At 39.9% G+C, this 12,563-nt stretch overlaps 1 long non-coding RNA gene across 2 annotated transcripts in view; it reads left to right on the top strand.

Annotated features, from left to right (window-relative positions):
- The window catches only part of LOC117802691, a 387,685-nt gene that overhangs the window by 104,078 nt on the left and 271,044 nt on the right, over positions 1-12,563 (top strand). The window lies entirely within an intron of this gene.

Genomic DNA, 12,563 nt, shown 5'->3' with positions numbered 1-12,563 from the left:
CACCTGGGTCTGGAGTGACTCCTTCCAGACACTGACACAGGGAAGTCTATGCCCAAAGCCCTCAGTGACTCATCTCATCTTTTAGCTGAGGTAGATTGTACCCTTCTGGGAGTCCAAAGGACTTGATTCAGTCTTTTAAAGGTAGTAAATTATTCCATTGCCCTGGAACAACATTTTACAGAACTGTCTCCACAAACTCAGTGATTTCTACTAGTGTCTTCTGAGCAGTTATGTGGAGACCCTCCACTGCTTATGTTAAGTACTTATGTTAAATGCCTTGCTGGCTCAGAAGGAAGAGCATACAACTCTTGATCTCAGGGTCTTGAGTTCAAACCCAGCAACGGGTATAGAGATTACTTAAAAATAAATAAATGACTTAAAAATGCAAACTATTTAATTAAAAAATAAAAAACATTTTAGAACATGAAAGACGAGACAAAGAGACTGAAGAAAATGAGAAAGGAAAAAACACGTGGGTACGGAAAGGCTCTCCATTTCATATCTACTCTGTGTGACATTTTGCTCTATAGCTTTAAGAAATTAACAAAGAGAGAGGCATTTCGATTTATGATTTGATTTTTTTAAACATGGAATTCAGAAGAGAAGGAACAAACTCAAAATTCTTGTTTTATACTTGTCAAAAGCAGCCTTGTTAGAAGGTAATCATATTAAATGCCTCAAACTCTAGACTCATGAGGACAAACAGTATTAATAATAATTTTTTAAGAACTTGAGACTGACAAAAAGAAATTAGAAAATGGGTTGGGTAAGAAACACTGGTCATAAGTTCAGACCATTCTAGTGTGCTGAGTCCATGCTGACTGAGAGGAGGTAAGCTCAGCTAACACAGAGAGAAGGGAACGAAGCACACATTCTACAATGGCAGAGAAGAGAAAGAGAGCTATATTTCAAGCTTAACGGCCCAGCACAGCCACATTTGTACATGTGCAGAGTGATTTGTTTTTCAAACACACACCCAATGACTTTCTAGACTAAAAGACCAAGACATTTTACTGGAAAAATATAAAAACGACCAGGCTAACAACAACAACAAAATGTCAGCCAGCAATCCAGAACGTTTATCCTTCCTCGGAAGTAATTCAAATTCTGAGCAGTTACATGAATTTCTGAATGGATACATTTATAAGAGAAATGAGTACAAAAAAAAAAAAAAGAAAAATGGTCACCTAAACTAAATAAATCTGAGATTTTAGTGATTTTTATAATTGAAAGATCATCTTTTACTGTGGAAGTTTATGATGTGAATGTCTGTAAACTTTTAACCCTATCAAGTCGAATTCAAGTTTCTTAGAATAATAAGTAGCACAGATAATGGTAAAAGCTGTGAATTATGGTCATTTGGACTTATTTTTTTTGTTCGTTCTTTAAAAAATGTTACCAAAGGGGCCAGAGGTCACTTCCTCCATGTGGTTTCTTCTGGGCAGGTTTAGCTTGCCACTTCCCCTCTGAGGCAGTATGGAAAGTGAACTGTGGAATCCTGACCCTTTTCAAGTCAAATGCAAACAATTCCACCTTAAAATAGCAGAACTCACCTTAAGCCAGCTTTTGGCAGCCAGCTGGAGAAGGGCATGAAAGCTGTATTTTAATCAAAAGGATGTATATTCTTTAGGCAGGCTGTGGAAAGAAAGGCCAGGAAAAGACTTTTTATTGATTCTTTTTATTTCTCTTCTTCACCCCTTCTCCTGCCCAGTTCTAACAAACACATTTAAAATTTACTGGCAGACAGGTTTCTTTTTTTTTTTTTTTCTTTTCTGAAACCTGTTGGAATAAAAACTATTCCCTTTTCAAGGGCCCCATCATTAGGAAGCATCCTAAGGGGACTGCCAGCGGCCAGCTGACATTACTTTTACCTTGGCAAAAATGGGGCTCAGGCAACCTTAACTAAGCAAAGATCCCTTGAGAACAGGGGACAGTGAAGTGCCCAGGGCAGAATGCAAGGCTGTTTTCCTGGAGGCTGGATGGGGGCTGTCCAGGTTCAGTCCAGGGATTACAAGCGCTCTGGTTTTAAGAGATAACGATACTAAAAAATCGAACAGCCCTACCCCTTAGCAATGGCAGTAGTGACAGGAGCTATAAAGGGTGTCTGTAATTGCACATAAGTTTAACTGCTGAAGCAAGTGAGAAGGAACTGGAGCAGTGCATGAGAACTGGGTACATCAGCACACATCCGTTGGCCGTAATCAGTAATGCCAGCAATCATCGTTGAAGACAGAGGACCACTGGACAGTAGAGACATCATGTTTTGAGTATTAAGAAATAGTCTTTATAAGCTTCGGGAACCAAAATGTACACGAGGAGCAGTTTATCACTTTAACAGATGTAACAAACCCCTTTTTTATATGCTAAAGCAGAGGTGCGCATCGCAGGTCTGGGCAACAGACCCATCCAACTTTCAGACCTGATTCTTTGGCTTTAATGGTATCTTTTAACAAGTTTTTGAATTAGTGCTAACATTTAAAATTTAGGAGGTGCTGTGTAAATCTGGCATTTCATTTTCACTTGAGAGATTGGATATCTGGTGAATGGGGTGTGCATTTCCAAAAACAAATGGTTGGCTCGCTCTGGATTCTGGGTGTCCGATGAGATGAGATGAGGCGAGCCTCTCCTTCCTGCTCAGGGGAACTTTGTGGCCTAGGTAGGCATTTGAGTGTTCAGTCACTGGAGCAGACACACAACAGTGCAATTAGCAAGCAGCTACTGAGAGTCCTCTACCCACGTGCAGACTCTATTATGGTACTTTCCAGTCACAAATTTTCCGTAGCTCTCTGCTGCTGACACAATAAGGTCCAGACTCTTCAGCTTGAAATGAAATCTCCCCACCTTTCGCTATCACTGACTAATTCTAGGTTCCCATACTCCTCCCACAGACAGGAGAGTCCCCTGCCTCCTCTCTTCTCGGGTTCGTCCTTCCCTTCACCCTCCCCTCTGAGTTGATGCTGCTGATGGTCCCTCCTTCCATGTATTTGGCTGTGGAAATCCTCCCCCTCTGCCAGGCCCAGGTTAGGTCTGGTTCATCTAAGATGGTGCTTCTCAAATTCTCTGTGAGGAGAGGCCGGCTTCTTTCTTTCTCTCCCTTCCTTCCTTCTTTTTTAAAATTTCCACCCTGTTCTCAGACATACAAAGCACAAGTTGTTTTTAATGAGACTTAACAGACATAATTTTTACTTTGCGAATGGCTGTAAAAGTTTTTAAATGCTTACTCTGAATTTATTTCTTAATTTATTTCATATATAACCAGCCCTGGTCCTTGAGCCACACTTTGAGTAGCTTTTCTTAGATGTTTTCAGGTGAATCAATCTCCTTGTTAACTGCATTTGCAAAAAAAAAAAAAGCCATGTCTGTACCTTTACTACAGCAGACAGAGTTAGAGCTTTCTACCTGTTCCCTTTTAGACTTCAGGAGGACAAGAGCTCTGTTCAACCTGGCCCCTCTGGGTTTGTTTGCCGATGGAAGGAACGCAGTCAATGCTGAATTTTCAATGCTGTTGCCGGGAGGCTTTGGAGGTGGTACGGAAGGATTCAGAACTGTTTAGCCCTCAAGGAGCTTGTGATAATATTAAAGGGAGGACTAAGCTGCATAAAGCAACAGTAAATAACACACAATAAGCAAGTACTGAAGTTTGTGGTACATCTTATGAAAATACAGGTAAATAGCAAAAAAGATGCTCAATGAGAGCTGAACTAGTCTAAACAGATTTCACGCCAGAACTTGAGAGAGCTGCTCGTTAAAGATGGCAGTTCCTACATGGCAGCACATCTGGGTGAGGTGCTCTGTGCTTGTTTGCACCTCTTGAAAGCAAGGGGTTGGATTAAGGATTTCCCTGACCTTTGTTACTGTACGATTCTAAAACAATAATGCCAACACTGTGTGTCTATTATGTATATACGGCTGGTAGAAAATAGAATGCACATATCCTTTCTCTTTTCTCAGTCTGCCATTAGGTGAAAATCCAACGTTGACCTATTTCTTTATAACCCAATCTCTAACACAAATGGCAATCCAGATGCCAATTTATCACCCACTCATGTTAATTAATGTTCACGCTAATCAACTATATTGAAGATGTTAAAGATTAAGATTGAATTAAGCGAATTCCCGTGATAATGGGATTTGACTTGTTATGTCTTCAGCCATCCTTGTATTTTTCTTGGTTTTTATTGCCAAAGAGAGAGGGGTTCTTGTAGCATAGGCCTGAAGAAACCCACTTCCAGGATCTGTACAGAACGAGTCAACCCAGAGAGTCTTTTGTTTTGCCCCTTATTTGACCCTCTTCCAGGTACAGTGAATCTAGTTCTCTGAAATGGCTGAGCAGGGAGAAGTAAGCGCAGCTGTGTTTGGATACCTCCTTTTTCTCCCTGGGCTGTGACCCAGGAAAATGGACCCACTCTTTCACAGTTGCACAAACCACTTCATTATCATATATTTGAGGATGCTGGCCAGGGGAATGGCAAGCCAGTCAGTAGGCTGGAAAGTTAGAAGTATGTGTATTTATTTTCCTATCCTTTCCCCACTGAGCTATTGGAACTGATATAGAAAGGGATTAGTAAGACACAGCTGTCCCTTTGGGACACTGAGAGCCTGGGAGGGGTGGGTTCAGAAGAATGTTTGCATAGGCATTTGATAATCGTAATAAAAAGACCATTAGAAGCTCATTGGTTAAAAAGCCACTGCAAAGGTTAATTACAGGCATGCCTTGGAGGTATTGGGGATTTGATTAAAGACCGCCATAATCAAGCAAATATCACAATAAAGCAAGTCAAATGAATTTTTTGGTTTCCCAATGTATATAAAAATTACATTTACACTGTAGTCTTTTAAGTGCTTAATAGCATTATGCTTAAAATAATGTACATACCTTAATTAAAAAATACTCGATTGCTAAAAAATGCTCCCATCATCTGAGCTTTCAGCAAGTCATAATCTTTTTGCCGATGGAAGGTCTGGCCTGGATGTTGCTGGCTGCTGACTGATCAGGGTGGTGGTTGCTGAAGGCTGGGCTGGCTGTGGCAACCTGTTAAAATAAGACAACAATGAAGTTTTCTGCTTCAGGTGACTCTTCCTTTCACAAATGATTCCTCTGTAGCAATGCCATGCTGTTTGAGAGCATTTTACGGACAGTAGACCCTTTCAAAATTGGAGTTGGTCCTCTCAAACCTGCTGTTGCTTTATCAACTAAGTTTATGTAACATTCTAAATCCTTTGTTGTCATTTCAACAGCCTTCACAACATCTTCCCCAGGAGTAGATTTCATCTCAAGCCATTTTCTTTGCTCACCCATAAGAAGCCACTCCTCATTTGTTCAGATTTTGTCATGAGATCGCAGCAATTCAGTTCCATCTTCAGGTTGTGCTTCTAATTCGAGTTCTTTCACTAGTTACACCTCATCTGGAGTGACTTCCTCCACTGAAGTTTTGATCCCCTCAAGCTCATCCAGGAGGGTTAGTATCTATTTCTCCCAAATTCTTTTTAATTTTGATATGTTCATCTCTCCCCATGAATCACAAATGTTCTTAATGGCCTCTAGAATGGTGAATCCTTTCCAGAAGGTTTTCAGTGTACTTTATCCAGAGCCATTGGAGGAATCACTGTTTATGGCAGCTACAGCCTTGGAAGACCTAAGGTCAAAACTACTCCTCGACCCACGGGCTGTAGAAGGGATGTTGTGTTTAGTTAGCAGGCATGAAAGCAACATCAATCTCATTGCACATCTGCATCAGAGCTCTTAGGTGACCAGGTACATTGTCAATAAGCAGTAATTTGAAAGGAATTTTTTTTTTTTTTTTTTTTTTTGAGCAGTAGGTCTCAACAGTGGGTTTAAAATATTCAGTAAGCCTTGTTGTAAACTGGTATGTTGTCATACAGGCTTTGTTCCATTTATAGAATGCAGATTGACTAGATTTAGCATAATTCTTAAGGGCCCTAAGATTTTCAAAATGGTGAATGAGCACTGGCTTCAGCTTCAGATCACCAGCTGCATTAGCCCCTAATGAAAGTCATCCTGTCCTTTGAAACTTTGGAGCCAGACATTGATGTCTCCTTTCTAGCAATGAAAGTCCTAACTGGCATCGTCTTCTAACATAAGACTGTCTTGTGTACATTGAAAATCTGTTGTTTAGCTTGGCCACCTCCTTTAGTTTTCTTAGCTAGAACTTCTAGAAGACTTGCAACAGCTTCTACATCAGCATTTGCTGCTGTACCTTGCAGTTTTATGTCCTGGAGACAGCTTCTTTCCTCCAACTTCACGAACCAAGTTCTGCGAGCTTCACACTTTTCTTCTGCAACTTCCTTGCCTATCTCAGCTTTTATAGAATTGAAGAGAGTTAGGGCCTTGCTCTGGATCAGGCTCTGGCTTAAGGGAACATTATGGCTGGTTTGATCTTCTATCCAGACCCCTCAAGCTTTCTCCATATCAGCAATGAGGCTGTATTCTGTTTTCTCATCTTGTGTGTATTTGCTGAAGTAGCACTTTTAATTTCCTCTAAGAACTGTTCCTTTACCTTCACGATTTGGGTAGCTGTTTGGTACAAGAGGCCCAGCTTTTGGCCCATTTCAGCTTTTGACATGCCTTCCTCACTCAGCTTACTCATTTCTAGCTTTTAGTTTAAGGCGAGAGATGTGTGACTCTTCCTTTCACCTGAACACTTAAAGGCCATTGTAAGGTTACTAACTGGTCTGATTTCAATATTGTTGTGTCTCAGGGAATAGGGAGGCCCAAGTAGAGGAGAGGGAGATGAGGGAACGGCTGGAGCAGTTGGAACACCCACACCATTTAAGTTTGCCATTCTATAGGAGTGTGGCTCATGATACCGCAAAACAATGACAGTAACAACAGTGATCACTGATCATAGGTCACCATAACAAATATAATAACAATGAAATGTTTGAAGTATTGTGACACAGAGACATGAAGTGAGCAAATGCTGTTGGAAAAATGGTGCTGATAGATTTGCTCAACACAGGGTTGTCACAAACTTTTGATTTGTAAAAAATGAAAAAAACTAAAAAAAAAAGTATTTGCACAGTACAATAAAGTGAAGCACAGTAAAACGAGGCATGCTCGAACAACTTAGATACTTATTTTTGAAGGGGGAACCAAAACTGGCAAATACATTAAGTGCTTGTCATTTATGATTGGCATTGGAGCTGAATTGCGTAGTGTGAAAGAAAATCAGATTAATTCCTTCACTGTAAATGTGCTTTGTAAAGCCGTAAAGTGCCGTGTATGTATGTGCAGTGTTTTCAACGCATAAAGCTATGTCTTAGTCTCAATGTTTATTTTTTAACTTTAGGAAGTAGGATTGCTTAAGTCATTTTTTAAAAAAAGATTTTATTTATTTATTTGTCAGAGAGCACAAGCAGGGAGAGCAGCAGGCAGAGGGACAGGGTGAGTGAGAAGCAGGCTCCCTACTGAGTAAGGAGCCTGATGCGGGGCTCAATCCCAGGACCCTGGGATCATGGCCTGAGCTGAAAGCAGACGCTTAACCAACTGAGCCACCCAGGCACCCCTGTTTAAGTCATTTTATGAAAGGCTAACACACCGTGGGATGTATAAATTCTCGTATGTCTGTTAAACAACACATATGTTTTATTCAGTGATCCTATCTTGGTGACCTTCTACATGACAATTATTGGAGACAGTAATGATAGTATAATCGATAATACACTTTTAGGATACCCTGGTTCACGTGCTTTTCTTACATGGTACTAATTCCTGTATGAATGCTATCTGTAATGGTCCCCATTTTACAGATGAGGAAACTAAGGCACAGGTTAGTGGCATCTTAGACTTGGTTGTAGCAATGGAATTACAGGTTTCAACAAAATTGTGAGAATACAGGAGGAAACTGAGGAGAACATTACTGAAGAGGCAATATCAGAGTTGGTTTGTGAAAACTGAATAGGAGTTTTCTGGACAAAAGAGGTAGGAAATTATGTTGAAATGATGGCATTGTCAATGAAAGCATTTCTGGGGACTTTTCCTATTTATATATTTTAAAATTGCCTTCAAAGTATGTGATACATTTTTCAACATCTTTAATTGTGGCAGATCTTTGAACTTGAAGGTATATCTGAATGTTGGAAATGTGAAAACATTCAGATTCAGGTTTGGTAAATAAAGCCAGTCTTTTATCATTATCAGCAGATCACTTAAATAATACTAACTTTCTACGAGCAATTTATATATAAATAGGCTCTAAAGCTAATTCCAAAAGAGTTTAAGGAACATTTTAAGCCTGCCTTACATTTAGATGGCTAAAGAATAGGAATATGAATCTACATATGCAAATGAGAAAACAACTTCATTTCTTAAATAGAATGTGAGTATCCCACATACTTGTCCCGTGTGCTTCCAGGAATCTGTGTATACAGATTCTGTCTATAATTTTACTCTGCATTAGAGATGGCTCTGAGGCGTGTAAGCTGTGAGATCTCTGTAGGTCATCTGTATGCTCAGAAAGTGGCCCCATGTCTTTGGAGGAGTAACTTCTTGGTAAATACTTCTTTAAAGAGTTGGATTAAATAAGTGGATTTTGATCATCCCTTAGACTGACACAATGGAATGATGGCAAAGAGATGAATCCTCTTTATAAGCACACTTCATAGGCAAAGTGGGAGTTTGCTTATGAGGCTAAAGAATTCAGACTCCTGTTTCCACATTGTTTTTTTTTTTTTTAAGATTTTATTTATTTATTTGACAGAGAGAGAGACAGCCAGTGAGAGAGGGAACACAAGCAGGGGGAGTGGGAGAGGAAGAAGCAAGCTCACAGCAGAGGAGCCTGATGTGGGGCTCGATCCCATAATGCCGGGATCACGCCCTGAGCCGAAGGCAGACGCTTAACTGCTGTGCCACCCAGGTGCCCCTCCACATTGGTTTTGATTAGTGGATGATGGCTTCACTATACCACTAGACTTCGTGGGTTTAATCTGTTCTTGGTAAAGTCAATTTAGGAAAAAGCTGCCTTGAAATAATTCAGATGGAAAAAAAAATAAATTGCAGCATATAAAGTAAACTTTGATTATATAAAATTGTAAGATTATATCCAACTTGATTTTAACATGCAGGAGAGAAATATGTGTGCTCACATAATTAGTTCTGGTTTAAGGGTCTAAGTGGACTTAAATATGACCCAGGGTGGAAATGAGCAGATAGAGCGTTTTAGACAACAAGGCACTACGCAGAACATTGATACTCAACGGCCTTCTCCATTTTGTCCAAATCCCACATACTCTTGAAGATACTGCTCTCATTCCACCTCCTTCCTGAAATCTGTCCTAACTCCTTGATTGTAAGTAACATTTCCCTCCTCTGAATACCCAGAGCATCTCCTCTTACCTTTTCCGAGTTATGTAACTCTTTCCATCTTGTTACCACTTACTTGTACATATCTTCGTTCCCTGCCTACCACTGTATATTATGTCCCATTAGGACAAGGTTTATGGGTCTTCATCTTTTCTTTACATGATGTCTGGCACAGGACTGTCTTCATAACATGTTTTCAATACACGATTGTCGAAAGATTAAAAAATGATATAGCCATGATCAAGCAAAGGGGGTAAAAAACAACTCCTTCCTAGGATACAAGAGACAGACAGATTTTCTTGCTTCACAAATATGCAGTCATGCAGGTCTAGAGTTAGAAATGAAGTGTAGGTTTATTTTTGTTGTGTTTGTTTGTTCTTAGTCAAGGCATTTAATCTACGCTGATTCCTTATGCACAGATGGAAACTTATCAAGCATACAAGTCTCTGAAGGAAATAATTTTTGTTTAAACTTTGCCTTAGCAACTTCAAGGGAATTCAGAACAGGATTTCTTTAATGATCTGGCCATATTATGTTACCAATTGCCAAGCCGAAAAATGTTTGGCAGAACTTTTGGCTTCTGAGGTTTGGGATACCTTCCAGGTAATCTGCCTCAGGATTTTGAAACACAAATAAATGAGTTCCAGTTCAAACTCTTTTGAATTTGAGCTGCCTTTATTTCCCTCCCATCTGAACGTTTTGGTACAGAAATACCAACCAAGCAGAAAGAAGATAATCAGCCGACATTTTCTGAGGTTATTTAATGGCCTTGGTTTAGAAGCACAACATGAGCATGAATGGTTTAAAACTTGTTTCTCAACAGTAACTGACTTCTAGTTCTTGGGATTTATTTTCGAGGACGTTTTCCCAGATTTTTATTTGGGGGAAAAGGTGAGGGTGTTCCTTCTGGCAGAATCAAAGCAGCAAAGAAGATTCTGAATGTTCCTTTGTTAAGAGTTACACACTTAGCTTTGTTTTACTATTCTTGTCTGGGAGCCAAGTGTTTTTCAAGTCACTCAACATTCTACTGAGGCGTGCTAGTCACTGAATGTGATTATAAAGCAAAGTTTAACATGCATTGAAAAGAGGCCTGCCTGGGAGTTTTGGGTGCCGTGAGTACCACACCTAATGAAGAAGTGGGATAATTTGGGTGAATGATAGAACCTCAGTCATTTCTATAAACCTCAGCACCAGTTCCTGGTGAGTTCAGAGGGAGACAGAAGTTTTTTGGAAGAAAAGGTTAAAAAAAAAAAAGGAGCATCCTCTCCCCCTGACCCCACACTCACTCACAGTCCCTCACACTCTACATGCATGAACATGCTCAGTAATGAACATGGTCTCTATATGATCTTTTGGCTATAACATCATTGTTCATGTCTTGGGGTGTGGGGCAGGCAGGTGACCTAGCAAATATTCTGAAGGGTAGAGCCTAGGTGGGAAGGCATAACAGGTCTTAATTTTAAGAAATCCCTTTTACCAAGTCTTCTGTTAACTTTTTTTTCTTTGATGACTATGCATTTACAATAGAAATAGAGCTCTGGAATAAAATGGACATTGTGGTACTGAAGCAAAATACTATAAAATTCAAAATTTCCCTTCAAAGGTTCAGATGAAGTGAAGTTTTCTTCTCTTTAACTTTGGCTTACAGGGGGGAGACCCGTGCTTCTCAGTACAGTTCAAAGAACCTAGATTAAAATAATCCTTCTCATTTTAATAACATTTTAAATTCTGTTTTTTACTTGAAATCTTTTCAGGCCATGTGGGAAGTTTGGATAGGAAAATGTTTATTTTTCATGCTTTACATCATCTTGGTCCTTCTCAGGTGACCTTGAGCCTGTCTGCTCACCTGTAAGCTGTCCTCACAGACTGGCAAGAACCCAGCAGTTCAGGGCATCAGCTCCACATGCGACCTGGGTGTGGCTGGGGGCACAGGTAGGCAAGCAACCAGATGCCCAGAACTGGCTCTGACAGGTTCTAGAACTGTCACTCAGCTCTGGTTTCATTAGCATTCCTTGTGACATGTCAGAATACAGTAGACCCTGGGAAAACTGAAATAAACAACAACAACACATTTTTGTCAGGGAATTGTCATTTTTCTTCTGGCTCCTTTCTGTCCATGGGAGCACCTTGATCCATTATCTGTTCCTTAACTTTCCCAAACCCTCCATCCTGCCACTATGATGGTGAGAATTGTCCCTTTAAGACACTGGTGACCCTTGCTCTTCCCTCCATCACCCAATCCCCAGACTCCAGTATGTTCCTTACTGCAGACTGGGTATGAGATGGTGGTGTTATTGGTATGAAAATAGGAATAGCTGACATGTATCACATTCTTTCTGTGTGTGACAGCCTTGGCTAAGCCTGGTCGCTGACCTGTCCCATGTCGTTACTACTTTATAAGCTATATACAGTTATTTATTCCAATTTTATTCCTGAAGAGAAGGAGTCACAGATAGCAAGAGCCACAGGTACTATGTGGGACATTGGATTTGAATGTAGGCCCTTGTACAGGTTTAATAGCATTAGAGTTGAGAACATACAGTTAACAAGATTGAGACAATTTGAGCATAAAATAGTAACTGAATGTATGGAACTCCACAAGTCTATAATTAGCCTTTAAAAAAAACCTCCCAAAACAAAACTTGTTTTCCACCATTGGAGGTGATTATTTTACTAATTCCTCACTCTGATAATTGGTGATTTAAAATAATTTAATATTTTACGTGTTTTTCTATAAGAAACTCAATTTCAGCAAAACCAAATAGTCCCAAGTGATGAAGGAAAGCTTTTCCTTATAGAAGAACGTCAGCTCTGAATGTAGGTGGAGTAATATGGTTGGAAAGTCACCATTTGCAGCCCTTGATGGACTGATAATGCAAGCAAGACTCCTCAGTGGATGCTAGAACCACTGAATGAAGGTTTGATGGGGCCCATCACCACATACTCCCCCAGGTTGCTTGCTGATTGAAAGGAAAGGAACATGGCTCTGCAATAGAAGTACCATGTCATCACCTTGACTCCATAGGTGTACTTGACCCCACTTTTGATAGAATGACCAGATACAGTGAAGATCCAGATGTGGCACAATGTGATGTAGCAATATCACCTATGAAGTATTCTTGCCAACAGTGAATCTATTCAAGCTTTACATGTAACTTCCACTTCATAGGAAATACAGAAGCTAGAGGAAAAACTTAGCTAGCACCATAAGGAAGTAAAAAAAAAAAAAAAAAAAAAAAAA

The sequence above is a fragment of the Ailuropoda melanoleuca genome, chromosome 1 (genome assembly GCF_002007445.2).
Source record: "Ailuropoda melanoleuca isolate Jingjing chromosome 1, ASM200744v2, whole genome shotgun sequence".
Lineage (NCBI taxonomy): Eukaryota > Metazoa > Chordata > Mammalia > Carnivora > Ursidae > Ailuropoda > Ailuropoda melanoleuca.
Note: the sequence above shows the minus strand (reverse complement) of the source record. Positions and strands in the feature narration are given on the sequence as shown.